General features: G+C 51.3%; 63 non-coding genes across 63 annotated transcripts; all 63 read left to right on the plus strand.

The window, feature by feature from the left end:
• The first annotated feature begins 194 nt into the window (after positions 1 to 194).
• LOC127145146 (5S ribosomal RNA) lies at positions 195 to 313 on the plus strand. The gene has a single exon (XR_007816925.1). It is a non-coding gene; the product is annotated as a 5S ribosomal RNA (ribosomal RNA).
• A 204-nt stretch (positions 314 to 517) lies between these two features.
• LOC127144635 (5S ribosomal RNA) lies at positions 518 to 636 on the plus strand. The gene has a single exon (XR_007816423.1). It is a non-coding gene; the product is annotated as a 5S ribosomal RNA (ribosomal RNA).
• A 204-nt stretch (positions 637 to 840) lies between these two features.
• LOC127145147 (5S ribosomal RNA) lies at positions 841 to 959 on the plus strand. Its single transcript, XR_007816926.1, has one exon. It is a non-coding gene; the product is annotated as a 5S ribosomal RNA (ribosomal RNA).
• A 204-nt stretch (positions 960 to 1,163) lies between these two features.
• On the plus strand, positions 1,164 to 1,282 carry LOC127145148 (5S ribosomal RNA). Its single transcript, XR_007816927.1, has one exon. It is a non-coding gene; the product is annotated as a 5S ribosomal RNA (ribosomal RNA).
• Positions 1,283 to 1,486: 204 nt separating this feature from the next.
• Positions 1,487 to 1,605, plus strand: LOC127144636 (5S ribosomal RNA). The gene has a single exon (XR_007816424.1). It is a non-coding gene; the product is annotated as a 5S ribosomal RNA (ribosomal RNA).
• A 204-nt stretch (positions 1,606 to 1,809) lies between these two features.
• LOC127145149 (5S ribosomal RNA) lies at positions 1,810 to 1,928 on the plus strand. The gene has a single exon (XR_007816928.1). It is a non-coding gene; the product is annotated as a 5S ribosomal RNA (ribosomal RNA).
• A 204-nt stretch (positions 1,929 to 2,132) lies between these two features.
• Positions 2,133 to 2,251, plus strand: LOC127144555 (5S ribosomal RNA). The gene has a single exon (XR_007816343.1). It is a non-coding gene; the product is annotated as a 5S ribosomal RNA (ribosomal RNA).
• A 204-nt stretch (positions 2,252 to 2,455) lies between these two features.
• Positions 2,456 to 2,574, plus strand: LOC127144637 (5S ribosomal RNA). The gene has a single exon (XR_007816425.1). It is a non-coding gene; the product is annotated as a 5S ribosomal RNA (ribosomal RNA).
• Positions 2,575 to 2,778: 204 nt separating this feature from the next.
• Positions 2,779 to 2,897, plus strand: LOC127145150 (5S ribosomal RNA). Its single transcript, XR_007816929.1, has one exon. It is a non-coding gene; the product is annotated as a 5S ribosomal RNA (ribosomal RNA).
• Positions 2,898 to 3,101: 204 nt separating this feature from the next.
• On the plus strand, positions 3,102 to 3,220 carry LOC127145152 (5S ribosomal RNA). Its single transcript, XR_007816931.1, has one exon. It is a non-coding gene; the product is annotated as a 5S ribosomal RNA (ribosomal RNA).
• A 203-nt stretch (positions 3,221 to 3,423) lies between these two features.
• On the plus strand, positions 3,424 to 3,542 carry LOC127145153 (5S ribosomal RNA). The gene has a single exon (XR_007816932.1). It is a non-coding gene; the product is annotated as a 5S ribosomal RNA (ribosomal RNA).
• Positions 3,543 to 3,746: 204 nt separating this feature from the next.
• LOC127145470 (5S ribosomal RNA) lies at positions 3,747 to 3,865 on the plus strand. Its single transcript, XR_007817252.1, has one exon. It is a non-coding gene; the product is annotated as a 5S ribosomal RNA (ribosomal RNA).
• Positions 3,866 to 4,069: 204 nt separating this feature from the next.
• Positions 4,070 to 4,188, plus strand: LOC127145154 (5S ribosomal RNA). Its single transcript, XR_007816933.1, has one exon. It is a non-coding gene; the product is annotated as a 5S ribosomal RNA (ribosomal RNA).
• Positions 4,189 to 4,392: 204 nt separating this feature from the next.
• LOC127145155 (5S ribosomal RNA) lies at positions 4,393 to 4,511 on the plus strand. Its single transcript, XR_007816934.1, has one exon. It is a non-coding gene; the product is annotated as a 5S ribosomal RNA (ribosomal RNA).
• A 204-nt stretch (positions 4,512 to 4,715) lies between these two features.
• LOC127144795 (5S ribosomal RNA) lies at positions 4,716 to 4,834 on the plus strand. Its single transcript, XR_007816583.1, has one exon. It is a non-coding gene; the product is annotated as a 5S ribosomal RNA (ribosomal RNA).
• A 204-nt stretch (positions 4,835 to 5,038) lies between these two features.
• Positions 5,039 to 5,157, plus strand: LOC127145156 (5S ribosomal RNA). Its single transcript, XR_007816935.1, has one exon. It is a non-coding gene; the product is annotated as a 5S ribosomal RNA (ribosomal RNA).
• Positions 5,158 to 5,361: 204 nt separating this feature from the next.
• Positions 5,362 to 5,480, plus strand: LOC127145084 (5S ribosomal RNA). Its single transcript, XR_007816863.1, has one exon. It is a non-coding gene; the product is annotated as a 5S ribosomal RNA (ribosomal RNA).
• Positions 5,481 to 5,684: 204 nt separating this feature from the next.
• LOC127145157 (5S ribosomal RNA) lies at positions 5,685 to 5,803 on the plus strand. Its single transcript, XR_007816936.1, has one exon. It is a non-coding gene; the product is annotated as a 5S ribosomal RNA (ribosomal RNA).
• A 204-nt stretch (positions 5,804 to 6,007) lies between these two features.
• On the plus strand, positions 6,008 to 6,126 carry LOC127145158 (5S ribosomal RNA). Its single transcript, XR_007816937.1, has one exon. It is a non-coding gene; the product is annotated as a 5S ribosomal RNA (ribosomal RNA).
• Positions 6,127 to 6,330: 204 nt separating this feature from the next.
• LOC127144690 (5S ribosomal RNA) lies at positions 6,331 to 6,449 on the plus strand. Its single transcript, XR_007816478.1, has one exon. It is a non-coding gene; the product is annotated as a 5S ribosomal RNA (ribosomal RNA).
• A 204-nt stretch (positions 6,450 to 6,653) lies between these two features.
• LOC127145159 (5S ribosomal RNA) lies at positions 6,654 to 6,772 on the plus strand. Its single transcript, XR_007816938.1, has one exon. It is a non-coding gene; the product is annotated as a 5S ribosomal RNA (ribosomal RNA).
• A 204-nt stretch (positions 6,773 to 6,976) lies between these two features.
• LOC127145160 (5S ribosomal RNA) lies at positions 6,977 to 7,095 on the plus strand. Its single transcript, XR_007816939.1, has one exon. It is a non-coding gene; the product is annotated as a 5S ribosomal RNA (ribosomal RNA).
• Positions 7,096 to 7,298: 203 nt separating this feature from the next.
• On the plus strand, positions 7,299 to 7,417 carry LOC127145161 (5S ribosomal RNA). The gene has a single exon (XR_007816940.1). It is a non-coding gene; the product is annotated as a 5S ribosomal RNA (ribosomal RNA).
• A 204-nt stretch (positions 7,418 to 7,621) lies between these two features.
• Positions 7,622 to 7,740, plus strand: LOC127145471 (5S ribosomal RNA). Its single transcript, XR_007817253.1, has one exon. It is a non-coding gene; the product is annotated as a 5S ribosomal RNA (ribosomal RNA).
• Positions 7,741 to 7,944: 204 nt separating this feature from the next.
• LOC127145163 (5S ribosomal RNA) lies at positions 7,945 to 8,063 on the plus strand. Its single transcript, XR_007816942.1, has one exon. It is a non-coding gene; the product is annotated as a 5S ribosomal RNA (ribosomal RNA).
• Positions 8,064 to 8,267: 204 nt separating this feature from the next.
• On the plus strand, positions 8,268 to 8,386 carry LOC127145164 (5S ribosomal RNA). The gene has a single exon (XR_007816943.1). It is a non-coding gene; the product is annotated as a 5S ribosomal RNA (ribosomal RNA).
• A 204-nt stretch (positions 8,387 to 8,590) lies between these two features.
• Positions 8,591 to 8,709, plus strand: LOC127144797 (5S ribosomal RNA). Its single transcript, XR_007816585.1, has one exon. It is a non-coding gene; the product is annotated as a 5S ribosomal RNA (ribosomal RNA).
• Positions 8,710 to 8,913: 204 nt separating this feature from the next.
• LOC127145165 (5S ribosomal RNA) lies at positions 8,914 to 9,032 on the plus strand. The gene has a single exon (XR_007816944.1). It is a non-coding gene; the product is annotated as a 5S ribosomal RNA (ribosomal RNA).
• A 204-nt stretch (positions 9,033 to 9,236) lies between these two features.
• LOC127145095 (5S ribosomal RNA) lies at positions 9,237 to 9,355 on the plus strand. The gene has a single exon (XR_007816874.1). It is a non-coding gene; the product is annotated as a 5S ribosomal RNA (ribosomal RNA).
• A 204-nt stretch (positions 9,356 to 9,559) lies between these two features.
• Positions 9,560 to 9,678, plus strand: LOC127145166 (5S ribosomal RNA). Its single transcript, XR_007816945.1, has one exon. It is a non-coding gene; the product is annotated as a 5S ribosomal RNA (ribosomal RNA).
• A 204-nt stretch (positions 9,679 to 9,882) lies between these two features.
• LOC127145167 (5S ribosomal RNA) lies at positions 9,883 to 10,001 on the plus strand. Its single transcript, XR_007816946.1, has one exon. It is a non-coding gene; the product is annotated as a 5S ribosomal RNA (ribosomal RNA).
• Positions 10,002 to 10,205: 204 nt separating this feature from the next.
• On the plus strand, positions 10,206 to 10,324 carry LOC127144692 (5S ribosomal RNA). The gene has a single exon (XR_007816480.1). It is a non-coding gene; the product is annotated as a 5S ribosomal RNA (ribosomal RNA).
• Positions 10,325 to 10,528: 204 nt separating this feature from the next.
• Positions 10,529 to 10,647, plus strand: LOC127144884 (5S ribosomal RNA). Its single transcript, XR_007816671.1, has one exon. It is a non-coding gene; the product is annotated as a 5S ribosomal RNA (ribosomal RNA).
• A 204-nt stretch (positions 10,648 to 10,851) lies between these two features.
• LOC127144855 (5S ribosomal RNA) lies at positions 10,852 to 10,970 on the plus strand. Its single transcript, XR_007816643.1, has one exon. It is a non-coding gene; the product is annotated as a 5S ribosomal RNA (ribosomal RNA).
• Positions 10,971 to 11,174: 204 nt separating this feature from the next.
• LOC127144761 (5S ribosomal RNA) lies at positions 11,175 to 11,293 on the plus strand. Its single transcript, XR_007816549.1, has one exon. It is a non-coding gene; the product is annotated as a 5S ribosomal RNA (ribosomal RNA).
• A 204-nt stretch (positions 11,294 to 11,497) lies between these two features.
• Positions 11,498 to 11,616, plus strand: LOC127145168 (5S ribosomal RNA). Its single transcript, XR_007816947.1, has one exon. It is a non-coding gene; the product is annotated as a 5S ribosomal RNA (ribosomal RNA).
• Positions 11,617 to 11,820: 204 nt separating this feature from the next.
• On the plus strand, positions 11,821 to 11,939 carry LOC127144638 (5S ribosomal RNA). The gene has a single exon (XR_007816426.1). It is a non-coding gene; the product is annotated as a 5S ribosomal RNA (ribosomal RNA).
• Positions 11,940 to 12,143: 204 nt separating this feature from the next.
• LOC127144914 (5S ribosomal RNA) lies at positions 12,144 to 12,262 on the plus strand. The gene has a single exon (XR_007816701.1). It is a non-coding gene; the product is annotated as a 5S ribosomal RNA (ribosomal RNA).
• A 204-nt stretch (positions 12,263 to 12,466) lies between these two features.
• Positions 12,467 to 12,585, plus strand: LOC127145169 (5S ribosomal RNA). Its single transcript, XR_007816948.1, has one exon. It is a non-coding gene; the product is annotated as a 5S ribosomal RNA (ribosomal RNA).
• A 204-nt stretch (positions 12,586 to 12,789) lies between these two features.
• Positions 12,790 to 12,908, plus strand: LOC127145170 (5S ribosomal RNA). Its single transcript, XR_007816949.1, has one exon. It is a non-coding gene; the product is annotated as a 5S ribosomal RNA (ribosomal RNA).
• Positions 12,909 to 13,112: 204 nt separating this feature from the next.
• Positions 13,113 to 13,231, plus strand: LOC127144762 (5S ribosomal RNA). Its single transcript, XR_007816550.1, has one exon. It is a non-coding gene; the product is annotated as a 5S ribosomal RNA (ribosomal RNA).
• Positions 13,232 to 13,435: 204 nt separating this feature from the next.
• On the plus strand, positions 13,436 to 13,554 carry LOC127145171 (5S ribosomal RNA). Its single transcript, XR_007816950.1, has one exon. It is a non-coding gene; the product is annotated as a 5S ribosomal RNA (ribosomal RNA).
• A 204-nt stretch (positions 13,555 to 13,758) lies between these two features.
• On the plus strand, positions 13,759 to 13,877 carry LOC127144639 (5S ribosomal RNA). Its single transcript, XR_007816427.1, has one exon. It is a non-coding gene; the product is annotated as a 5S ribosomal RNA (ribosomal RNA).
• A 204-nt stretch (positions 13,878 to 14,081) lies between these two features.
• On the plus strand, positions 14,082 to 14,200 carry LOC127145172 (5S ribosomal RNA). Its single transcript, XR_007816951.1, has one exon. It is a non-coding gene; the product is annotated as a 5S ribosomal RNA (ribosomal RNA).
• A 204-nt stretch (positions 14,201 to 14,404) lies between these two features.
• LOC127144551 (5S ribosomal RNA) lies at positions 14,405 to 14,523 on the plus strand. Its single transcript, XR_007816339.1, has one exon. It is a non-coding gene; the product is annotated as a 5S ribosomal RNA (ribosomal RNA).
• A 204-nt stretch (positions 14,524 to 14,727) lies between these two features.
• On the plus strand, positions 14,728 to 14,846 carry LOC127145174 (5S ribosomal RNA). Its single transcript, XR_007816953.1, has one exon. It is a non-coding gene; the product is annotated as a 5S ribosomal RNA (ribosomal RNA).
• A 204-nt stretch (positions 14,847 to 15,050) lies between these two features.
• LOC127145175 (5S ribosomal RNA) lies at positions 15,051 to 15,169 on the plus strand. The gene has a single exon (XR_007816954.1). It is a non-coding gene; the product is annotated as a 5S ribosomal RNA (ribosomal RNA).
• A 204-nt stretch (positions 15,170 to 15,373) lies between these two features.
• Positions 15,374 to 15,492, plus strand: LOC127144911 (5S ribosomal RNA). The gene has a single exon (XR_007816698.1). It is a non-coding gene; the product is annotated as a 5S ribosomal RNA (ribosomal RNA).
• A 204-nt stretch (positions 15,493 to 15,696) lies between these two features.
• On the plus strand, positions 15,697 to 15,815 carry LOC127145176 (5S ribosomal RNA). The gene has a single exon (XR_007816955.1). It is a non-coding gene; the product is annotated as a 5S ribosomal RNA (ribosomal RNA).
• Positions 15,816 to 16,019: 204 nt separating this feature from the next.
• LOC127144822 (5S ribosomal RNA) lies at positions 16,020 to 16,138 on the plus strand. Its single transcript, XR_007816610.1, has one exon. It is a non-coding gene; the product is annotated as a 5S ribosomal RNA (ribosomal RNA).
• A 204-nt stretch (positions 16,139 to 16,342) lies between these two features.
• Positions 16,343 to 16,461, plus strand: LOC127145177 (5S ribosomal RNA). The gene has a single exon (XR_007816956.1). It is a non-coding gene; the product is annotated as a 5S ribosomal RNA (ribosomal RNA).
• Positions 16,462 to 16,665: 204 nt separating this feature from the next.
• Positions 16,666 to 16,784, plus strand: LOC127144572 (5S ribosomal RNA). The gene has a single exon (XR_007816360.1). It is a non-coding gene; the product is annotated as a 5S ribosomal RNA (ribosomal RNA).
• Positions 16,785 to 16,988: 204 nt separating this feature from the next.
• On the plus strand, positions 16,989 to 17,107 carry LOC127144640 (5S ribosomal RNA). The gene has a single exon (XR_007816428.1). It is a non-coding gene; the product is annotated as a 5S ribosomal RNA (ribosomal RNA).
• A 204-nt stretch (positions 17,108 to 17,311) lies between these two features.
• LOC127145178 (5S ribosomal RNA) lies at positions 17,312 to 17,430 on the plus strand. Its single transcript, XR_007816957.1, has one exon. It is a non-coding gene; the product is annotated as a 5S ribosomal RNA (ribosomal RNA).
• Positions 17,431 to 17,634: 204 nt separating this feature from the next.
• On the plus strand, positions 17,635 to 17,753 carry LOC127145179 (5S ribosomal RNA). Its single transcript, XR_007816958.1, has one exon. It is a non-coding gene; the product is annotated as a 5S ribosomal RNA (ribosomal RNA).
• A 204-nt stretch (positions 17,754 to 17,957) lies between these two features.
• On the plus strand, positions 17,958 to 18,076 carry LOC127144615 (5S ribosomal RNA). Its single transcript, XR_007816403.1, has one exon. It is a non-coding gene; the product is annotated as a 5S ribosomal RNA (ribosomal RNA).
• A 204-nt stretch (positions 18,077 to 18,280) lies between these two features.
• On the plus strand, positions 18,281 to 18,399 carry LOC127144764 (5S ribosomal RNA). Its single transcript, XR_007816552.1, has one exon. It is a non-coding gene; the product is annotated as a 5S ribosomal RNA (ribosomal RNA).
• Positions 18,400 to 18,603: 204 nt separating this feature from the next.
• On the plus strand, positions 18,604 to 18,722 carry LOC127144700 (5S ribosomal RNA). Its single transcript, XR_007816488.1, has one exon. It is a non-coding gene; the product is annotated as a 5S ribosomal RNA (ribosomal RNA).
• Positions 18,723 to 18,926: 204 nt separating this feature from the next.
• On the plus strand, positions 18,927 to 19,045 carry LOC127145472 (5S ribosomal RNA). The gene has a single exon (XR_007817254.1). It is a non-coding gene; the product is annotated as a 5S ribosomal RNA (ribosomal RNA).
• Positions 19,046 to 19,249: 204 nt separating this feature from the next.
• On the plus strand, positions 19,250 to 19,368 carry LOC127144823 (5S ribosomal RNA). The gene has a single exon (XR_007816611.1). It is a non-coding gene; the product is annotated as a 5S ribosomal RNA (ribosomal RNA).
• Positions 19,369 to 19,572: 204 nt separating this feature from the next.
• LOC127145180 (5S ribosomal RNA) lies at positions 19,573 to 19,691 on the plus strand. Its single transcript, XR_007816959.1, has one exon. It is a non-coding gene; the product is annotated as a 5S ribosomal RNA (ribosomal RNA).
• Positions 19,692 to 19,895: 204 nt separating this feature from the next.
• On the plus strand, positions 19,896 to 20,014 carry LOC127144765 (5S ribosomal RNA). Its single transcript, XR_007816553.1, has one exon. It is a non-coding gene; the product is annotated as a 5S ribosomal RNA (ribosomal RNA).
• A 204-nt stretch (positions 20,015 to 20,218) lies between these two features.
• Positions 20,219 to 20,337, plus strand: LOC127145181 (5S ribosomal RNA). The gene has a single exon (XR_007816960.1). It is a non-coding gene; the product is annotated as a 5S ribosomal RNA (ribosomal RNA).
• Positions 20,338 to 20,541: the final 204 nt, after the last annotated feature.

Raw genomic sequence — 20,541 nt, forward strand, 5'->3', positions numbered from 1 at the left:
TTTTTTATTATTATTTTTTTCAATCCTACCATTTTGTTTCTTTCTCCCACCGTGTTTTCAAGTCGTGCAGCCGCCCCGGGTCGTATGCTCATGCACACGCTCGTGCGGGTCCCGGTGGCCGTTCCGACCGGTCGAGCATGCGTGGGAGATTCTGTCCGACATGGCTTATATGCATTTTCTGCGCATTCCGTGATGGGTGCGATCATACCAGCACTAATGCACCGGATCCCATCAGAACTCCGCAGTTAAGCGTGCTTGGGCGAGAGTAGTACTAAGTTGGGTGACCACTTGGGAAGTCCTCGTGTTGCACCCCTTTTTCTATTTTTTTTATTATTATTTTTTTCAATCCTACAATTTTGTTTCTTTCTCCCACCGTGTTTTCAAGTCGTGCAGCCGCCCCGGCTCGTATGCTCATGCACACGCTCGTGCGGGTCCCGGTGGCCGTTCCGACCGGTCGAGCATGCGTGGGAGATTCTGGCCGACATGCCTTATATGCATTTTCTGCGCATTCCGTGATGGGTGCGATCAAACCAGCACTAATGCACCGGATCCCATCAGAACTCCGCAGTTAAGCGTGCTTGGGCGAGAGTAGTACTAAGTTGGGTGACCACTTGGGAAGTCCTCGTGTTGCACCCCTTTTTCTATTTTTTTTATTATTATTTTTTTCAATCCTACCATTTTGTTTCTTTCTCCCACCGTGTTTTCAAGTCGTGCAGCCGCCCCGGCTCGTATGCTCATGCACACGCTCGTGCGGGTCCCGGTGGCCGTTCCGACCGGTCGAGCATGCGTGGGAGATTCTGGCCGACATGGCTTATATGCATTTTCTGCGCATTCCGTGATGGGTGCGATCATACCAGCACTAATGCACCGGATCCCATCAGAACTCCGCAGTTAAGCGTGCTTGGGCGAGAGTAGTACTAAGTTGGGTGACCACTTGGGAAGTCCTCGTGTTGCACCCCTTTTTCTATTTTTTTTATTATTATTTTTTTCAATCCTACCATTTTGTTTCTTTCTCCCACCGTGTTTTCAAGTCGTGCAGCCGCCCCGGGTCGTATGCTCATGCACACGCTCGTGCGGGTCCCGGTGGCCGTTCCGACCGGTCGAGCATGCGTGGGAGATTCTGGCCGACATGGCTTATATGCATTTTCTGCGCATTCCGTGATGGGTGCGATCATACCAGCACTAATGCACCGGATCCCATCAGAACTCCGCAGTTAAGCGTGCTTGGGCGAGAGTAGTACTAAGTTGGGTGACCACTTGGGAAGTCCTCGTGTTGCACCCCTTTTTCTATTTTTTTTATTATTATTTTTTTCAATCCTACAATTTTGTTTCTTTCTCCCACCGTGTTTTCAAGTCGTGCAGCCGCCCCGGCTCGTATGCTCATGCACACGCTCGTGCGGGTCCCGGTGGCCGTTCCGACCGGTCGAGCATGCGTGGGAGATTCTGGCCGACATGCCTTATATGCATTTTCTGCGCATTCCGTGATGGGTGCGATCAAACCAGCACTAATGCACCGGATCCCATCAGAACTCCGCAGTTAAGCGTGCTTGGGCGAGAGTAGTACTAAGTTGGGTGACCACTTGGGAAGTCCTCGTGTTGCACCCCTTTTTCTATTTTTTTTATTATTATTTTTTTCAATCCTACCATTTTGTTTCTTTCTCCCACCGTGTTTTCAAGTCGTGCAGCCGCCCCGGCTCGTATGCTCATGCACACGCTCGTGCGGGTCCCGGTGGCCGTTCCGACCGGTCGAGCATGCGTGGGAGATTCTGGCCGACATGGCTTATATGCATTTTCTGCGCATTCCGTGATGGGTGCGATCATACCAGCACTAATGCACCGGATCCCATCAGAACTCCGCAGTTAAGCGTGCTTGGGCGAGAGTAGTACTAAGTTGGGTGACCACTTGGGAAGTCCTCGTGTTGCACCCCTTTTTCTATTTTTTTTATTATTATTTTTTTCAATCCTACCATTTTGTTTCTTTCTCCCACCGTGTTTTCAAGTCGTGCAGCCGCCCCGGGTCGTATGCTCATGCACACGCTCGTGCGGGTCCCGGTGGCCGTTCCGACCGGTCGAGCATGCGTGGGAGATTCTGGCCGACATGGCTTATATGCATTTTCTGCGCATTCCGTGATGGGTGCGATCATACCAGCACTAATGCACCGGATCCCATCAGAACTCCGCAGTTAAGCGTGCTTGGGCGAGAGCAGTACTAAGTTGGGTGACCACTTGGGAAGTCCTCGTGTTGCACCCCTTTTTCTATTTTTTTTATTATTATTTTTTTCAATCCTACAATTTTGTTTCTTTCTCCCACCGTGTTTTCAAGTCGTGCAGCCGCCCCGGCTCGTATGCTCATGCACACGCTCGTGCGGGTCCCGGTGGCCGTTCCGACCGGTCGAGCATGCGTGGGAGATTCTGGCCGACATGCCTTATATGCATTTTCTGCGCATTCCGTGATGGGTGCGATCAAACCAGCACTAATGCACCGGATCCCATCAGAACTCCGCAGTTAAGCGTGCTTGGGCGAGAGTAGTACTAAGTTGGGTGACCACTTGGGAAGTCCTCGTGTTGCACCCCTTTTTCTATTTTATTTATTATTATTTTTTTCAATCCTACCATTTTGTTTCTTTCTCCCACCGTGTTTTCAAGTCGTGCAGCCGCCCCGGGTCGTATGCTCATGCACACGCTCGTGCGGGTCCCGGTGGCCGTTCCGACCGGTCGAGCATGCGTGGGAGATTCTGGCCGACATGGCTTATATGCATTTTCTGCGCATTCCGTGATGGGTGCGATCATACCAGCACTAATGCACCGGATCCCATCAGAACTCCGCAGTTAAGCGTGCTTGGGCGAGAGTAGTACTAAGTTGGGTGACCACTTGGGAAGTCCTCGTGTTGCACCCCTTTTTCTATTTTTTTTATTATTATTTTTTTCAATCCTACCATTTTGTTTCTTTCTCCCACCGTGTTTTCAAGTCGTGCAGCCGCCCCGGGTCGTATGCTCATGCACACGCTCGTGCGGGTCCCGGTGGCCGTTCCGACCGGTCGAGCATGCGTGGGAGATTCTGGCCGACATGGCTTATATGCATTTTCTGCGCATTCCGTGATGGGTGCGATCATACCAGCACTAATGCACCGGATCCCATCAGAACTCCGCAGTTAAGCGTGCTTGGGCGAGAGTAGTACTAAGTTGGGTGACCACTTGGGAAGTCCTCGTGTTGCACCCCTTTTTCTATTTTTTTATTATTATTTTTTTCAATCCTACCATTTTGTTTCTTTCTCCCACCGTGTTTTCAAGTCGTGCAGCCGCCCCGGCTCGTATGCTCATGCACACGCTCGTGCGGGTCCCGGTGGCCGTTCCGACCGGTCGAGCATGCGTGGGAGATTCTGGCCGACATGGCTTATTTGCATTTTCTGCGCATTCCGTGATGGGTGCGATCATACCAGCACTAATGCACCGGATCCCATCAGAACTCCGCAGTTAAGCGTGCTTGGGCGAGAGTAGTACTAAGTTGGGTGACCACTTGGGAAGTCCTCGTGTTGCACCCCTTTTTCTATTTTTTTTATTATTATTTTTTTCAATCCTACCATTTTGTTTCTTTCTCCCACCGTGTTTTCAAGTCGTGCAGCCGCCCCGGCTCGTATGCTCATGCACACGCTCGTGCGGGTCCCGGTGGCCGTTCCGACCGGTCGAGCATGCGTGGGAGATTCTGGCCGACATGGCTTATATGCATTTTCTGCGCATTCCGTGATGGGTGCGATCATACCAGCACTAATGCACCGGATCCCATTAGAACTCCGCAGTTAAGCGTGCTTGGGCGAGAGTAGTACTAAGTTGGGTGACCACTTGGGAAGTCCTCGTGTTGCACCCCTTTTTCTATTTTTTTTATTATTATTTTTTTCAATCCTACCATTTTGTTTCTTTCTCCCACCGTGTTTTCAAGTCGTGCAGCCGCCCCGGCTCGTATGCTCATGCACACGCTCGTGCGGGTCCCGGTGGCCGTTCCGACCGGTCGAGCATGCGTGGGAGATTCTGGCCGACATGGCTTATATGCATTTTCTGCGCATTCCGTGGTGGGTGCGATCATACCAGCACTAATGCACCGGATCCCATCAGAACTCCGCAGTTAAGCGTGCTTGGGCGAGAGTAGTACTAAGTTGGGTGACCACTTGGGAAGTCCTCGTGTTGCACCCCTTTTTCTATTTTTTTTATTATTATTTTTTTCAATCCTACCATTTTGTTTCTTTCTCCCACCGTGTTTTCAAGTCGTGCAGCCGCCCCGGCTCGTATGCTCATGCACACGCTCGTGCGGGTCCCGGTGGCCGTTCCGACCGGTCGAGCATGCGTGGGAGATTCTGGCCGACATGGCTTATATGCATTTTCTGCGCATTCCGTGATGGGTGCGATCATACCAGCACTAATGCACCGGATCCCATCAGAACTCCGCAGTTAAGCGTGCTTGGGCGAGAGTAGTACTAAGTTGGGTGACCACTTGGGAAGTCCTCGTGTTGCACCCCTTTTTCTATTTTTTTTATTATTATTTTTTTCAATCCTACCATTTTGTTTCTTTCTCCCACCGTGTTTTCAAGTCGTGCAGCCGCCCCGGCTCGTATGCTCATGCACACGCTCGTGCGGGTCCCGGTGGCCGTTCCGACCGGTCGAGCATGCGTGGGAGATTCTGGCCGACATGGCTTATATGCATTTTCTGCGCATTCCGTGATGGGTGCGATCATACCAGCACTAATGCACCGGATCCCATCAGAACTCCGCAGTTAAGCGTGCTTGGGCGAGAGTAGTACTAAGTTGGGTGACCACTTGGGTAGTCCTCGTGTTGCACCCCTTTTTCTATTTTTTTTATTATTATTTTTTTCAATCCTACCATTTTGTTTCTTTCTCCCACCGTGTTTTCAAGTCGTGCAGCCGCCCCGGCTCGTATGCTCATGCACACGCTCGTGCGGGTCCCGGTGGCCGTTCCGACCGGTCGAGCATGCGTGGGAGATTCTGGCCGACATGGCTTATATGCATTTTCTGCGCATTCCGTGATGGGTGCGATCATACCAGCACTAATGCACCGGATCCCATCAGAACTCCGCAGTTAAGCGTGCTTGGGCGAGAGTAGTACTAAGTTGGGTGACCACTTGGGAAGTCCTCGTGTTGCACCCCTTTTTCTATTTTTTTTATTATTATTTTTTTCAATCCTACCATTTTGTTTCTTTCTCCCACCGTGTTTTCAAGTCGTGCAGCCGCCCCGGGTCGTATGCTCATGCACACGCTCGTGCGGGTCCCGGTGGCCGTTCCGATCGGTCGAGCATGCGTGGGAGATTCTGGCCGACATGGCTTATATGCATTTTCTGCGCATTCCGTGATGGGTGCGATCATACCAGCACTAATGCACCGGATCCCATCAGAACTCCGCAGTTAAGCGTGCTTGGGCGAGAGTAGTACTAAGTTGGGTGACCACATGGGAAGTCCTCGTGTTGCACCCCTTTTTCTATTTTTTTTATTATTATTTTTTTCAATCCTACCATTTTGTTTCTTTCTCCCACCGTGTTTTCAAGTCGTGCAGCCGCCCCGGCTCGTATGCTCATGCACACGCTCGTGCGGGTCCCGGTGGCCGTTCCGACCGGTCGAGCATGCGTGGGAGATTCTGGCCGACATGGCTTATATGCATTTTCTGCGCATTCCGTGATGGGTGCGATCATACCAGCACTAATGCACCGGATCCCATCAGAACTCCGCAGTTAAGCGTGCTTGGGCGAGAGTAGTACTAAGTTGGGTGACCACTTGGGAAGTCCTCGTGTTGCACCCCTTTTTCTATTTTTTTTATTATTATTTTTTTCAATCCTACCATTTTGTTTCTTTCTCCCACCGTGTTTTCAAGTCGTGCAGCCGCCCCGGCTCGTATGCTCATGCACACGCTCGTGCGGGTCCCGGTGGCCGTTCCGACCGGTCGAGCATGCGTGGGAGATTCTGGCCGACATGGCTTATATGCATTTTCTGCGCATTCCGTGATGGGTGCGATCATACCAGCACTAATGCACCGGATCCCATCAGAACTCCGCAGTTAAGCGTGCTTGGGCGAGAGTAGTACTAAGTTGGGTGACCACTTGGGAAGTCCTCGTGTTGCACCCCTTTTTCTATTTTTTTTATTATTATTTTTTTCAATCCTACCATTTTGTTTCTTTCTCCCACCGTGTTTTCAAGTCGTGCAGCCGCCCCGGCTCGTATGCTCATGCACACGCTCGTGCGGGTCCCGGTGGCCGTTCCGACCGGTCGAGCATGCGTGGGAGATTCTGGCCGACATGGCTTATATGCATTTTCTGCGCATTTCGTGATGGGTGCGATCATACCAGCACTAATGCACCGGATCCCATCAGAACTCCGCAGTTAAGCGTGCTTGGGCGAGAGTAGTACTAAGTCGGGTGACCACTTGGGAAGTCCTCGTGTTGCACCCCTTTTTCTATTTTTTTTATTATTATTTTTTTCAATCCTACCATTTTGTTTCTTTCTCCCACCGTGTTTTCAAGTCGTGCAGCCGCCCCGGGTCGTATGCTCATGCACACGCTCGTGCGGGTCCCGGTGGCCGTTCCGACCGGTCGAGCATGCGTGGGAGATTCTGGCCGACATGGCTTATATGCATTTTCTGCGCATTCCGTGATGGGTGCGATCATACCAGCACTAATGCACCGGATCCCATCAGAACTCCGCAGTTAAGCGTGCTTGGGCGAGAGTAGTACTAAGTTGGGTGACCACTTGGGAAGTCCTCGTGTTGCACCCCTTTTTCTATTTTTTTTATTATTATTTTTTTCAATCCTACCATTTTGTTTCTTTCTCCCACCGTGTTTTCAAGTCGTGCAGCCGCCCCGGGTCGTATGCTCATGCACACGCTCGTGCGGGTCCCGGTGGCCGTTCCGACCGGTCGAGCATGCGTGGGAGATTCTGGCCGACATGGCTTATATGCATTTTCTGCGCATTCCGTGATGGGTGCGATCATACCAGCACTAATGCACCGGATCCCATCAGAACTCCGCAGTTAAGCGTGCTTGGGCGAGAGTAGTACTAAGTTGGGTGACCACTTGGGAAGTCCTCGTGTTGCACCCCTTTTTCTATTTTTTTATTATTATTTTTTTCAATCCTACCATTTTGTTTCTTTCTCCCACCGTGTTTTCAAGTCGTGCAGCCGCCCCGGCTCGTATGCTCATGCACACGCTCGTGCGGGTCCCGGTGGCCGTTCCGACCGGTCGAGCATGCGTGGGAGATTCTGGCCGACATGGCTTATTTGCATTTTCTGCGCATTCCGTGATGGGTGCGATCATACCAGCACTAATGCACCGGATCCCATCAGAACTCCGCAGTTAAGCGTGCTTGGGCGAGAGTAGTACTAAGTTGGGTGACCACTTGGGAAGTCCTCGTGTTGCACCCCTTTTTCTATTTTTTTTATTATTATTTTTTTCAATCCTACCATTTTGTTTCTTTCTCCCACCGTGTTTTCAAGTCGTGCAGCCGCCCCGGCTCGTATGCTCATGCACACGCTCGTGCGGGTCCCGGTGGCCGTTCCGACCGGTCGAGCATGCGTGGGAGATTCTGGCCGACATGGCTTATATGCATTTTCTGCGCATTCCGTGATGGGTGCGATCATACCAGCACTAATGCACCGGATCCCATTAGAACTCCGCAGTTAAGCGTGCTTGGGCGAGAGTAGTACTAAGTTGGGTGACCACTTGGGAAGTCCTCGTGTTGCACCCCTTTTTCTATTTTTTTTATTATTATTTTTTTCAATCCTACCATTTTGTTTCTTTCTCCCACCGTGTTTTCAAGTCGTGCAGCCGCCCCGGCTCGTATGCTCATGCACACGCTCGTGCGGGTCCCGGTGGCCGTTCCGACCGGTCGAGCATGCGTGGGAGATTCTGGCCGACATGGCTTATATGCATTTTCTGCGCATTCCGTGGTGGGTGCGATCATACCAGCACTAATGCACCGGATCCCATCAGAACTCCGCAGTTAAGCGTGCTTGGGCGAGAGTAGTACTAAGTTGGGTGACCACTTGGGAAGTCCTCGTGTTGCACCCCTTTTTCTATTTTTTTTATTATTATTTTTTTCAATCCTACCATTTTGTTTCTTTCTCCCACCGTGTTTTCAAGTCGTGCAGCCGCCCCGGCTCGTATGCTCATGCACACGCTCGTGCGGGTCCCGGTGGCCGTTCCGACCGGTCGAGCATGCGTGGGAGATTCTGGCCGACATGGCTTATATGCATTTTCTGCGCATTCCGTGATGGGTGCGATCATACCAGCACTAATGCACCGGATCCCATCAGAACTCCGCAGTTAAGCGTGCTTGGGCGAGAGTAGTACTAAGTTGGGTGACCACTTGGGAAGTCCTCGTGTTGCACCCCTTTTTCTATTTTTTTTATTATTATTTTTTTCAATCCTACCATTTTGTTTCTTTCTCCCACCGTGTTTTCAAGTCGTGCAGCCGCCCCGGCTCGTATGCTCATGCACACGCTCGTGCGGGTCCCGGTGGCCGTTCCGACCGGTCGAGCATGCGTGGGAGATTCTGGCCGACATGGCTTATATGCATTTTCTGCGCATTCCGTGATGGGTGCGATCATACCAGCACTAATGCACCGGATCCCATCAGAACTCCGCAGTTAAGCGTGCTTGGGCGAGAGTAGTACTAAGTTGGGTGACCACTTGGGTAGTCCTCGTGTTGCACCCCTTTTTCTATTTTTTTTATTATTATTTTTTTCAATCCTACCATTTTGTTTCTTTCTCCCACCGTGTTTTCAAGTCGTGCAGCCGCCCCGGCTCGTATGCTCATGCACACGCTCGTGCGGGTCCCGGTGGCCGTTCCGACCGGTCGAGCATGCGTGGGAGATTCTGGCCGACATGGCTTATATGCATTTTCTGCGCATTCCGTGATGGGTGCGATCATACCAGCACTAATGCACCGGATCCCATCAGAACTCCGCAGTTAAGCGTGCTTGGGCGAGAGTAGTACTAAGTTGGGTGACCACTTGGGAAGTCCTCGTGTTGCACCCCTTTTTCTATTTTTTTTATTATTATTTTTTTCAATCCTACCATTTTGTTTCTTTCTCCCACCGTGTTTTCAAGTCGTGCAGCCGCCCCGGGTCGTATGCTCATGCACACGCTCGTGCGGGTCCCGGTGGCCGTTCCGATCGGTCGAGCATGCGTGGGAGATTCTGGCCGACATGGCTTATATGCATTTTCTGCGCATTCCGTGATGGGTGCGATCATACCAGCACTAATGCACCGGATCCCATCAGAACTCCGCAGTTAAGCGTGCTTGGGCGAGAGTAGTACTAAGTTGGGTGACCACATGGGAAGTCCTCGTGTTGCACCCCTTTTTCTATTTTTTTTATTATTATTTTTTTCAATCCTACCATTTTGTTTCTTTCTCCCACCGTGTTTTCAAGTCGTGCAGCCGCCCCGGCTCGTATGCTCATGCACACGCTCGTGCGGGTCCCGGTGGCCGTTCCGACCGGTCGAGCATGCGTGGGAGATTCTGGCCGACATGGCTTATATGCATTTTCTGCGCATTCCGTGATGGGTGCGATCATACCAGCACTAATGCACCGGATCCCATCAGAACTCCGCAGTTAAGCGTGCTTGGGCGAGAGTAGTACTAAGTTGGGTGACCACTTGGGAAGTCCTCGTGTTGCACCCCTTTTTCTATTTTTTTTATTATTATTTTTTTCAATCCTACCATTTTGTTTCTTTCTCCCACCGTGTTTTCAAGTCGTGCAGCCGCCCCGGCTCGTATGCTCATGCACACGCTCGTGCGGGTCCCGGTGGCCGTTCCGACCGGTCGAGCATGCGTGGGAGATTCTGGCCGACATGGCTTATATGCATTTTCTGCGCATTCCGTGATGGGTGCGATCATACCAGCACTAATGCACCGGATCCCATCAGAACTCCGCAGTTAAGCGTGCTTGGGCGAGAGTAGTACTAAGTTGGGTGACCACTTGGGAAGTCCTCGTGTTGCACCCCTTTTTCTATTTTTTTTATTATTATTTTTTTCAATCCTACCATTTTGTTTCTTTCTCCCACCGTGTTTTCAAGTCGTGCAGCCGCCCCGGCTCGTATGCTCATGCACACGCTCGTGCGGGTCCCGGTGGCCGTTCCGACCGGTCGAGCATGCGTGGGAGATTCTGGCCGACATGGCTTATATGCATTTTCTGCGCATTTCGTGATGGGTGCGATCATACCAGCACTAATGCACCGGATCCCATCAGAACTCCGCAGTTAAGCGTGCTTGGGCGAGAGTAGTACTAAGTCGGGTGACCACTTGGGAAGTCCTCGTGTTGCACCCCTTTTTCTATTTTTTTTATTATTATTTTTTTCAATCCTACCATTTTGTTTCTTTCTCCCACCGTGTTTTCAAGTCGTGCAGCCGCCCCGGCTCGTATGCTCATGCACACGCTCGTGCGGGTCCCGGTGGCCGTTCCGACCGGTCGAGCATGCGTGGGAGATTCTGGCCGACATGGCTTATATGCATTTTCTGCGCATTCCGTGATGGGTGCGATCATACCAGCACTAATGCACCGGATCCCATCAGAACTCTGCAGTTAAGCGTGCTTGGGCGAGAGTAGTACTAAGTCGGGTGACCACTTGGGAAGTCCTCGTGTTGCACCCCTTTTTCTATTTTTTTTATTATTATTTTTTTCAATCCTACCATTTTGTTTCTTTCTCCCACCGTGTTTTCAAGTCGTGCAGCCGCCCCGGCTCGTATGCTCATGCACACGCTCGTGCGGGTCCCGGTGGCCGTTCCGACCGGTCGAGCATGCGTGGGAGATTCTGGCCGACATGGCTTATATGCATTTTCTGCGCATTCCATGATGGGTGCGATCATACCAGCACTAATGCACCGGATCCCATCAGAACTCCGCAGTTAAGCGTGCTTGGGCGAGAGTAGTACTAAGTTGGGTGACCACTTGGGAGGTCCTCGTGTTGCACCACTTTTTCTATTTTTTTTATTATTATTTTTTTCAATCCTACCATTTTGTTTCTTTCTCCCACCGTGTTTTCAAGTCGTGCAGCCGCCCCGGCTCGTATGCTCATGCACACGCTCGTGCGGGTCCCGGTGGCCGTTCCGACCGGTCGAGCATGCGTGGGAGATTCTAACCGACATGGCTTATATGCATTTTCTGCGCATTCCGTGATGGGTGCGATCATACCAGCACTAATGCACCGGATCCCATCAGAACTCCGCAGTTAAGCATGCTTGGGCGAGAGTAGTACTAAGTTGGGTGACCACTTGGGAAGTCCTCGTGTTGCACCCCTTTTTCTATTTTTTTTATTATTATTTTTTTCAATCCTACCATTTTGTTTCTTTCTCCCACCGTGTTTTCAAGTCGTGCAGCCGCCCCGGCTCGTATGCTCATGCACACGCTCGTGCGGGTCCCGGTGGCCGTTCCGACCGGTCGAGCATGCGTGGGAGATTCTGGCCGACATGGCTTATATGCATTTTCTGCGCATCCCGTGATGGGTGCGATCATACCAGCACTAATGCACCGGATCCCATCAGAACTCCGCAGTTAAGCGTGCTTGGGCGAGAGTAGTACTAAGTTGGGTGACCACTTGGGAAGTCCTCGTGTTGCACCCCTTTTTCTATTTTTTTTATTATTATTTTTTTCAATCCTACCATTTTGTTTCTTTCTCCCACCGTGTTTTCAAGTCGTGCAGCCGCCCCGGCTCGTATGCTCATGCACACGCTCGTGCGGGTCCCGGTGGCCGTTCCGACCGGTCGAGCATGCGTGGGAGATTCTGGCCGACATGGCTTATATGCATTTTCTGCGCATTCCGTGATGGGTGCGATCAAACCAGCACTAATGCACCGGATCCCATCAGAACTCCGCAGTTAAGCGTGCTTGGGCGAGAGTAGTACTAAGTTGGGTGACCACTTGGGAAGTCCTCGTGTTGCACCCCTTTTTCTATTTTTTTTATTATTATTTTTTTCAATCCTACCATTTTGTTTCTTTCTCCCACCGTGTTTTCAAGTCGTGCAGCCGCCCCGGCTCGTATGCTCATGCACACGCTCGTGCGGGTCCCGGTGGCCGTTCCGACCGGTCGAGCATGCGTGGGAGATTCTGGCCGACATGGCTTATATGCATTTTCTGCGCATTCCGTGATGGGTGCGATCATACCAGCACTAATGCACCGGATCCCATCAGAACTCCGCAGTTAAGCGTGCTTGGGCGAGAGTAGTACTAAGTTGGGTGACCACCTGGGAAGTCCTCGTGTTGCACCCCTTTTTCTATTTTTTTTATTATTATTTTTTTCAATCCTACCATTTTGTTTCTTTCTCCCACCGTGTTTTCAAGTCGTGCAGCCGCCCCGGCTCGTATGCTCATGCACACGCTCGTGCGGGTCCCGGTGGCCGTTCCGACCGGTCGAGCATGCGTGGGAGATTCTGGCCGACATGGCTTATATGCATTTTCTGCGCATTCCGTGATGGGTGCGATCATACCAGCACTAATGCACCGGATCCCATCAGAACTCCGCAGTTAAGCGTGCTTGGGCGAGAGTAGTACTAAGTTGGGTGACCACTTGGGAAGTCCTCGTGTTGCACCCCTTTTTCTATTTTTTTTATTATTATTTTTTTCAATCCTACCATTTTGTTTCTTTCTCCCACCGTGTTTTCAAGTCGTGCAGCCGCCCCGGCTCGTATGCTCATGCACACGCTCGTGCGGGTCCCGGTGGCCGTTCCGACCGGTCGAGCATGCGTGGGAGATTCTGGCCGACATGGCTTATATGCATTTTCTGCGCATTCCGTGATGGGTGCGATCATACCAGCACTAATGCACCGGATCCCATCAGAACTCCGCAGTTAAGCGTGCTTGGGCGAGAGTAGTACTAAGTTGGGTGACCACTTGGGAAGTCCTCGTGTTGCACCCCTTTTTCTATTTTTTTTATTATTATTTTTTTCAATCCTACCATTTTGTTTCTTTCTCCCACCGTGTTTTCAAGTCGTGCAGCCGCCCCGGCTCGTATGCTCATGCACACGCTCGTGCGGGTCCCGGTGGCCGTTCCGACCGGTCGAGCATGCGTGGGAGATTCTAACCGACATGGCTTATATGCATTTTCTGCGCATTCCGTGATGGGTGCGATCATACCAGCACTAATGCACCGGATCCCATCAGAACTCCGCAGTTAAGCATGCTTGGGCGAGAGTAGTACTAAGTTGGGTGACCACTTGGGAAGTCCTCGTGTTGCACCCCTTTTTCTATTTTTTTTATTATTATTTTTTTCAATCCTACCATTTTGTTTCTTTCTCCCACCGTGTTTTCAAGTCGTGCAGCCGCCCCGGCTCGTATGCTCATGCACACGCTCGTGCGGGTCCCGGTGGCCGTTCCGACCGGTCGAGCATGCGTGGGAGATTCTGGCCGACATGGCTTATATGCATTTTCTCCGCATCCTGTGATGGGTGCGATCATACCAGCACTAATGCACCGGATCCCATCAGAACTCCGCAGTTAAGCGTGCTTGGGCGAGAGTAGTACTAAGTTGGGTGACCACTTGGGAAGTCCTCGTGTTGCACCCCTTTTTCTATTTTTTTTATTATTATTTTTTTCAATCCTACCATTTTGTTTCTTTCTCCCACCGTGTTTTCAAGTCGTGCAGCCGCCCCGGCTCGTATGCTCATGCACACGCTCGTGCGGGTCCCGGTGGCCGTTCCGACCGGTCGAGCATGCGTGGGAGATTCTGGCCGACATGGCTTATATGCATTTTCTGCGCATTCCGTGATGGGTGCGATCAAACCAGCACTAATGCACCGGATCCCATCAGAACTCCGCAGTTAAGCGTGCTTGGGCGAGAGTAGTACTAAGTTGGGTGACCACTTGGGAAGTCCTCGTGTTGCACCCCTTTTTCTATTTTTTTTATTATTATTTTTTTCAATCCTACCATTTTGTTTCTTTCTCCCACCGTGTTTTCAAGTCGTGCAGCCGCCCCGGCTCGTATGCTCATGCACACGCTCGTGCGGGTCCCGGTGGCCGTTCCGACCGGTCGAGCATGCGTGGGAGATTCTGGCCGACATGGCTTATATGCATTTTCTGCGCATTCCGTGATGGGTGCGATCATACCAGCACTAATGCACCGGATCCCATCAGAACTCCGCAGTTAAGCGTGCTTGGGCGAGAGTAGTACTAAGTTGGGTGACCACTTGGGAAGTCCTCGTGTTGCACCCCTTTTTCTATTTTTTTTATTATTATTTTTTTCAATCCTACCATTTTGTTTCTTTCTCCCACCGTGTTTTCAAGTCGTGCAGCCGCCCCGGCTCGTATGCTCATGCACACGCTCGTGCGGGTCCCGGTGGCCGTTCCGACCGGTCGAGCATGCGTGGGAGATTCTGGCCGACATGGCTTATATGCATTTTCTGCGCATTCCGTGATGGGTGCGATCATACCAGCACTAATGCACCGGATCCCATCAGAACTCCGCAGTTAAGCGTGCTTGGGCGAGAGTAGTACTAAGTTGGGTGACCACTTGGGAAGTCCTCGTGTTGCGCCCCTTTTTCTATTTTTTTTATTATTATTTTTTTCAATCCTACCATTTTGTTTCTTTCTCCCACCGTGTTTTCAAGTCGTGCAGCCGCCCCGGCTCGTATGCTCATGCACACGCTCGTGCGGGTCCCGGTGGCCGTTCCGACCGGTCGAGCATGCGTGGGAGATTCTGGCCGACATGGCTTATATGCATTTTCTGCGCATTCCGTGATGGGTGCGATCATACCAGCACTAATGCACCGGATCCCATCAGAACTCCGCAGTTAAGCGTGCTTGGGCGAGAGTAGTACTAAGTTGGGTGACCACTTGGGAAGTCCTCGTGTTGCACCCCTTTTTCTATTTTTTTTATTATTATTTTTTTCAATCCTACCATTTTGTTTCTTTCTCCCACCGTGTTTTCAAGTCGTGCAGCCGCCCCGGCTCGTATGCTCATGCACACGCTCGTGCGGGTCCCGGTGGCCGTTCCGACCGGTCGAGCATGCGTGGGAGATTCTGGCCGACATGGCTTATATGCATTTTCTGCGCATTCCGTGATGGGTGCGATCATACCAGCACTAATGCACCGGATCCCATCAGAACTCCGCAGTTAAGCGTGCTTGGGCGAGAGTAGTACTAAGTTGGGTGACCACTTGGGAAGTCCTCGTGTTGCACCCCTTTTTCTATTTTTTTTATTATTATTTTTTTCAATCCTACCATTTTGTTTCTTTCTCCCACCGTGTTTTCAAGTCGTGCAGCCGCCCCGGCTCGTATGCTCATGCACACGCTCGTGCGGGTCCCGGTGGCCGTTCCGACCGGTCGAGCATGCGTGGGAGATTCTGGCCGACATGGCTTATATGCATTTTCTGCGCATTCCGTGATGGGTGTGATCAAACCAGCACTAATGCACTGGATCCCATCAGAACTCCGCAGTTAAGCGTGCTTGGGCGAGAGTAGTACTAAGTTGGGTGACCACTTGGGAAGTCCTCGTGTTGCACCCCTTTTTCTATTTTTTTTATTATTATTTTTTTCAATCCTACCATTTTGTTTCTTTCTCCCACCGTGTTTTCAAGTCGTGCAGCCGCCCCGGGTCGTATGCTCATGCACACGCTCGTGCGGGTCCCGGTGGCCGTTCCGACCGGTCGAGCATGCGTGGGAGATTCTGGCCGACATGGCTTATATGCATTTTCTGTGCATTCCGTGATGGGTGCGATCATACCAGCACTAATGCACCGGATCCCATCAGAACTCCGCAGTTAAGCGTGCTTGGGCGAGAGTAGTACTAAGTTGGGTGACCACTTGGGAAGTCCTCGTGTTGCACCCCTTTTTCTATTTTTTTTATTATTATTTTTTTCAATCCTACCATTTTGTTTCTTTCTCCCACCGTGTTTTCAAGTCGTGCAGCCGCCCCGGCTCGTATGCTCATGCACACGCTCGTGCGGGTCCCGGTGGCCGTTCCGACCGGTCGAGCATGCGTGGGAGATTCTGGCCGACATGGCTTATATGCATTTTCTGCGCATTCCGTGATGGGTGTGATCAAACCAGCACTAATGCACCGGATCCCATCAGAACTCCGCAGTTAAGCGTGCTTGGGCGAGAGTAGTACTAAGTTGGGTGACCACTTGGGAAGTCCTCGTGTTGCACCCCTTTTTCTATTTTTTTTATTATTATTTTTTTCAATCCTACCATTTTGTTTCTTTCTCCCACCGTGTTTTCAAGTCGTGCAGCCGCCCCGGCTCGTATGCTCATGCACACGCTCGTGCGGGTCCCGGTGGCCGTTCCGACCGGTCGAGCATGCGTGGGAGATTCTGGCCGACATGGCTTATATGCATTTTCTGCGCATTCCGTGATGGGTGCGATCATACCAGCACTAATGCACCGGATCCCATCAGAACTCCGCAGTTAAGCGTGCTTGGGCGAGAGTAGTACTAAGTTGGGTGACCACTTGGGAAGTCCTCGTGTTGCACCCCTTTTTCTATTTTTTTTATTATTATTTTTTTCAATCCTACCATTTTGTTTCTTTCTCCCACCGTGTTTTCAAGTCGTGCAGCCGCATCGGCTCGTATGCTCATGCACACGCTCGTGCGGGTCCCGGTGGCCGTTCCGACCGGTCGAGCATGCGTGGGAGATTCTGGCCGACATGGCTTATATGCATTTTCTGCGCATTCCGTGATGGGTGCGATCATTCCAGCACTAATGCACCGGATCCCATCAGAACTCCGCAGTTAAGCGTGCTTGGGCGAGAGTAGTACTAAGTTGGGTGACCACTTGGGAAGTCCTCGTGTTGCACCCCTTTTTCTATTTTTTTTATTATTATTTTTTTCAATCCTACCATTTTGTTTCTTTCTCCCACCGTGTTTTCAAGTCGTGCAGCCGCCCCGGCTCGTATGCTCATGCACACGCTCGTGCGGGTCCCGGTGGCCGTTCCGACCGGTCGAGCATGCGTGGGAGATTCTGGCCGACATGGCTTATATGCATTTTCTGCGCATTCCGTGATGGGTGCGATCAAACCAGCACTAATGCACCGGATCCCATCAGAACTCCGCAGTTAAGCGTGCTTGGGCGAGAGTAGTACTAAGTTGGGTGACCACTTGGGAAGTCCTCGTGTTGCACCCCTTTTTCTATTTTTTTTATTATTATTTTTTTCAATCCTACCATTTTGTTTCTTTCTCCCACCGTGTTTTCAAGTCGTGCAGCCGCCCCGGCTCGTATGCTCATGCACACGCTCGTGCGGGTCCCGGTGGCCGTTCCGACCGGTCGAGCATGCGTGGGAGATTCTGGCCGACATGGCTTATATGCATTTTCTGCGCATTCCGTGATGGGTGCGATCATACCAGCACTAATGCACCGGATCCCATCAGAACTCCGCAGTTAAGCGTGCTTGGGCGAGAGTAGTACTAAGTTGGGTGACCACTTGGGAAGTCCTCGTGTTGCACCCCTTTTTCTATTTTTTTTATTATTATTTTTTTCAATCCTACCATTTTGTTTCTTTCTCCCACCGTGTTTTCAAGTCGTGCAGCCGCCCCGGCTCGTATGCTCATGCACACGCTCGTGCGGGTCCCGGTGGCCGTTCCGACCGGTCGAGCATGTGTGGGAGATTCTGGCCGACATGGCTTATATGCATTTTCTGCGCATTCCGTGATGGGTGCGATCATACCAGCACTAATGCACCGGATCCCATCAGAACTCCGCAGTTAAGCGTGCTTGGGCGAGAGTAGTACTAAGTTGGGTGACCACTTGGGAAGTCCTCGTGTTGCACCCCTTTTTCTATTTTTTTTATTATTATTATTTTCAATCCTACCATTTTGTTTCTTTCTCCCACCGTGTTTTCAAGTCGTGCAGCCGCCCCGGCTCGTATGCTCATGCACACGCTCGTGCGGGTCCCGGTGGCCGTTCCGACCGGTCGAGCATGCGTGGGAGATTCTGGCCGACATGGCTTATATGCATTTTCTGCGCATTCCGTGATGGGTGCGATCATACCAGCACTAATGCACCGGATCCCATCAGAACTCCGTAGTTAAGCGTGCTTGGGCGAGAGTTGTACTAAGTTGGGTGACCACTTGGGAAGTCCTCGTGTTGCACCCCTTTTTCTATTTTTTTTCTTATTATTTTTTTCAATCCTACCATTTTGTTTCTTTCTCCCACCGTGTTTTCAAGTCGTGCAGCCGCCCCGGCTCGTATGCTCATGCACACGCTCGTGCGGGTCCCGGTGGCCGTTCCGACCGGTCGAGCATGCGTGGGAGATTCTGGCCGACATGGCTTATATGAATTTTCTGCGCAGTCCGTGATGGGTGCGATCATACCAGCACTAATGCACCGGATCCCATCAGAACTCCGCAGTTAAGCATGCTTGGGCGAGAGTAGTACTAAGTTGGGTGACCACTTGGGAAGTCCTCGTGTTGCACCCCTTTTTCTATTTTTTTTATTATTATTTTTTTCAATCCTACCATTTTGTTTCTTTCTCCCACCGTGTTTTCAAGTCGTGCAGCCGCCCCGGCTCGTATGCTCATGCACACGCTCGTGCGGGTCCCGGTGGCCGTTCCGACCGGTCGAGCATGCGTGGGAGATTCTGGCCGACATGACTTATATGCATTTTCTGCGCATTCCGTGATGGGTGCGATCATACCAGCACTAATGCACCGGATCCCATCAGAACTCCGCAGTTAAGCGTGCTTGGGCGAGAGTAGTATTAAGTTGGGTGACCACTTGGGAAGTCCTCGTGTTGCACCCCTTTTTCTATTTTTTTTATTATTATTTTTTTCAATCCTACCATTTTGTTTCTTTCTCCCACCGTGTTTTCAAGTCGTGCAGCCGCCCCGGCTCGTATGCTCATGCACACGCTCGTGCGGGTCCCGGTGGCCGTTCCGACCGGTCGAGCATGCGTGGGAGATTCTGGCCGACATGGCTTATATGCATTTTCTGCGCATTTCGTGATGGGTGCGATCATACCAGCACTAATGCACCGGATCCCATTAGAACTCCGCAGTTAAGCGTGCTTGGGCGAGAGTAGTACTAAGTTGGGTGACCACTTGGGAAGTCCTCGTGTTGCACCCCTTTTTCTATTTTTTTTATTATTATTTTTTTCAATCCTACCATTTTGTTTCTTTCTCCCACCGTGTTTTCAAGTCGTGCAGCCGCCCCGGCTCGTATGCTCATGCACACGCTCGTGCGGGTCCCGGTGGCCGTTCCGACCGGTCGAGCATGCGTGGGAGATTCTGGCCGACATGGCTTATATGCATTTTCTGCGCATTCCGTGATGGGTGTGATCAAACCAGCACTAATGCACCGGATCCCATCAGAACTCCGCAGTTAAGCGTGCTTGGGCGAGAGTAGTACTAAGTTGGGTGACCACTTGGGAAGTCCTCGTGTTGCACCCCTTTTTCTATTTTTTTTATTATTATTTTTTTCAATCCTACCATTTTGTTTCTTTCTCCCACCGTGTTTTCAAGTCGTGCAGCCGCCCCGGCTCGTATGCTCATGCACACGCTCGTGCGGGTCCCGGTGGCCGTTCCGACCGGTCGAGCATGCGTGGGAGATTCTGGCCGACATGGCTTATATGCATTTTCTGCGCATTCCGTGATGGGTGCGATCATACCAGCACTAATGCACCGGATCCCATCAGAACTCCGCAGTTAAGCGTGCTTGGGCGAGAGTAGTACTAAGTTGGGTGACCACTTGGGAAGTCCTCGTGTTGCACCCCTTTTTCTATTTTTTTTATTATTATTTTTTTCAATCCTACCATTTTGTTTCTTTCTCCCACCGTGTTTTCAAGTCGTGCAGCCGCCCCGGCTCGTATGCTCATGCACACGCTCGTGTGGGTCCCGGTGGCCGTTCCGACCGGTCGAGCATGCGTGGGAGATTCTGGCCGACATGGCTTATATGCATTTTCTGCGCATTCCGTGATGGGTGCGATCATACCAGCACTAATGCACCGGATCCCATCAGAACTCCGCAGTTAAGCATGCTTGGGCGAGAGTAGTACTAAGTTGGGTGACCACTTGGGAAGTCCTCGTGTTGCACCCCTTTTTCTATTTTTTTTATTATTATTTTTTTCAATCCTACCATTTTGTTTCTTTCTCCCACCGTGTTTTCAAGTCGTGCAGCCGCCCCGGGTCGTATGCTCATGCACACGCTCGTGCGGGTCCCGGTGGCCGTTCCGACCGGTCGAGCATGCGTGGGAGATTCTGGCCGACATGGCTTATATGCATTTTCTGCGCATTCCGTGATGGGTGCGATCATACCAGCACTAATGCACCGGATCCCATCAGAACTCCGCAGTTAAGCGTGCTTGGGCGAGAGTAGTACTAAGTTGGGTGACCACTTGGGAAGTCCTCGTGTTGCACCCCTTTTTCTATTTTTTTTATTATTATTTTTTTCAATCCTACCATTTTGTTTCTTTCTCCCACCGTGTTTTCAAGTCGTGCAGCCGCCCCGGCTCGTATGCTCATGCACACGCTCGTGCGGGTCCCGGTGGCCGTTCCGACCGGTCGAGCATGCGTGGGAGATTCTGGCCGACATGGCTTATATGCATTTTCTGCGCATTCCGTGAT

This window comes from Cucumis melo, chromosome 12 (genome assembly GCF_025177605.1).
Source record: "Cucumis melo cultivar AY chromosome 12, USDA_Cmelo_AY_1.0, whole genome shotgun sequence".
In the NCBI taxonomy this organism is placed as follows: Eukaryota; Viridiplantae; Streptophyta; class Magnoliopsida; order Cucurbitales; family Cucurbitaceae; genus Cucumis; species Cucumis melo.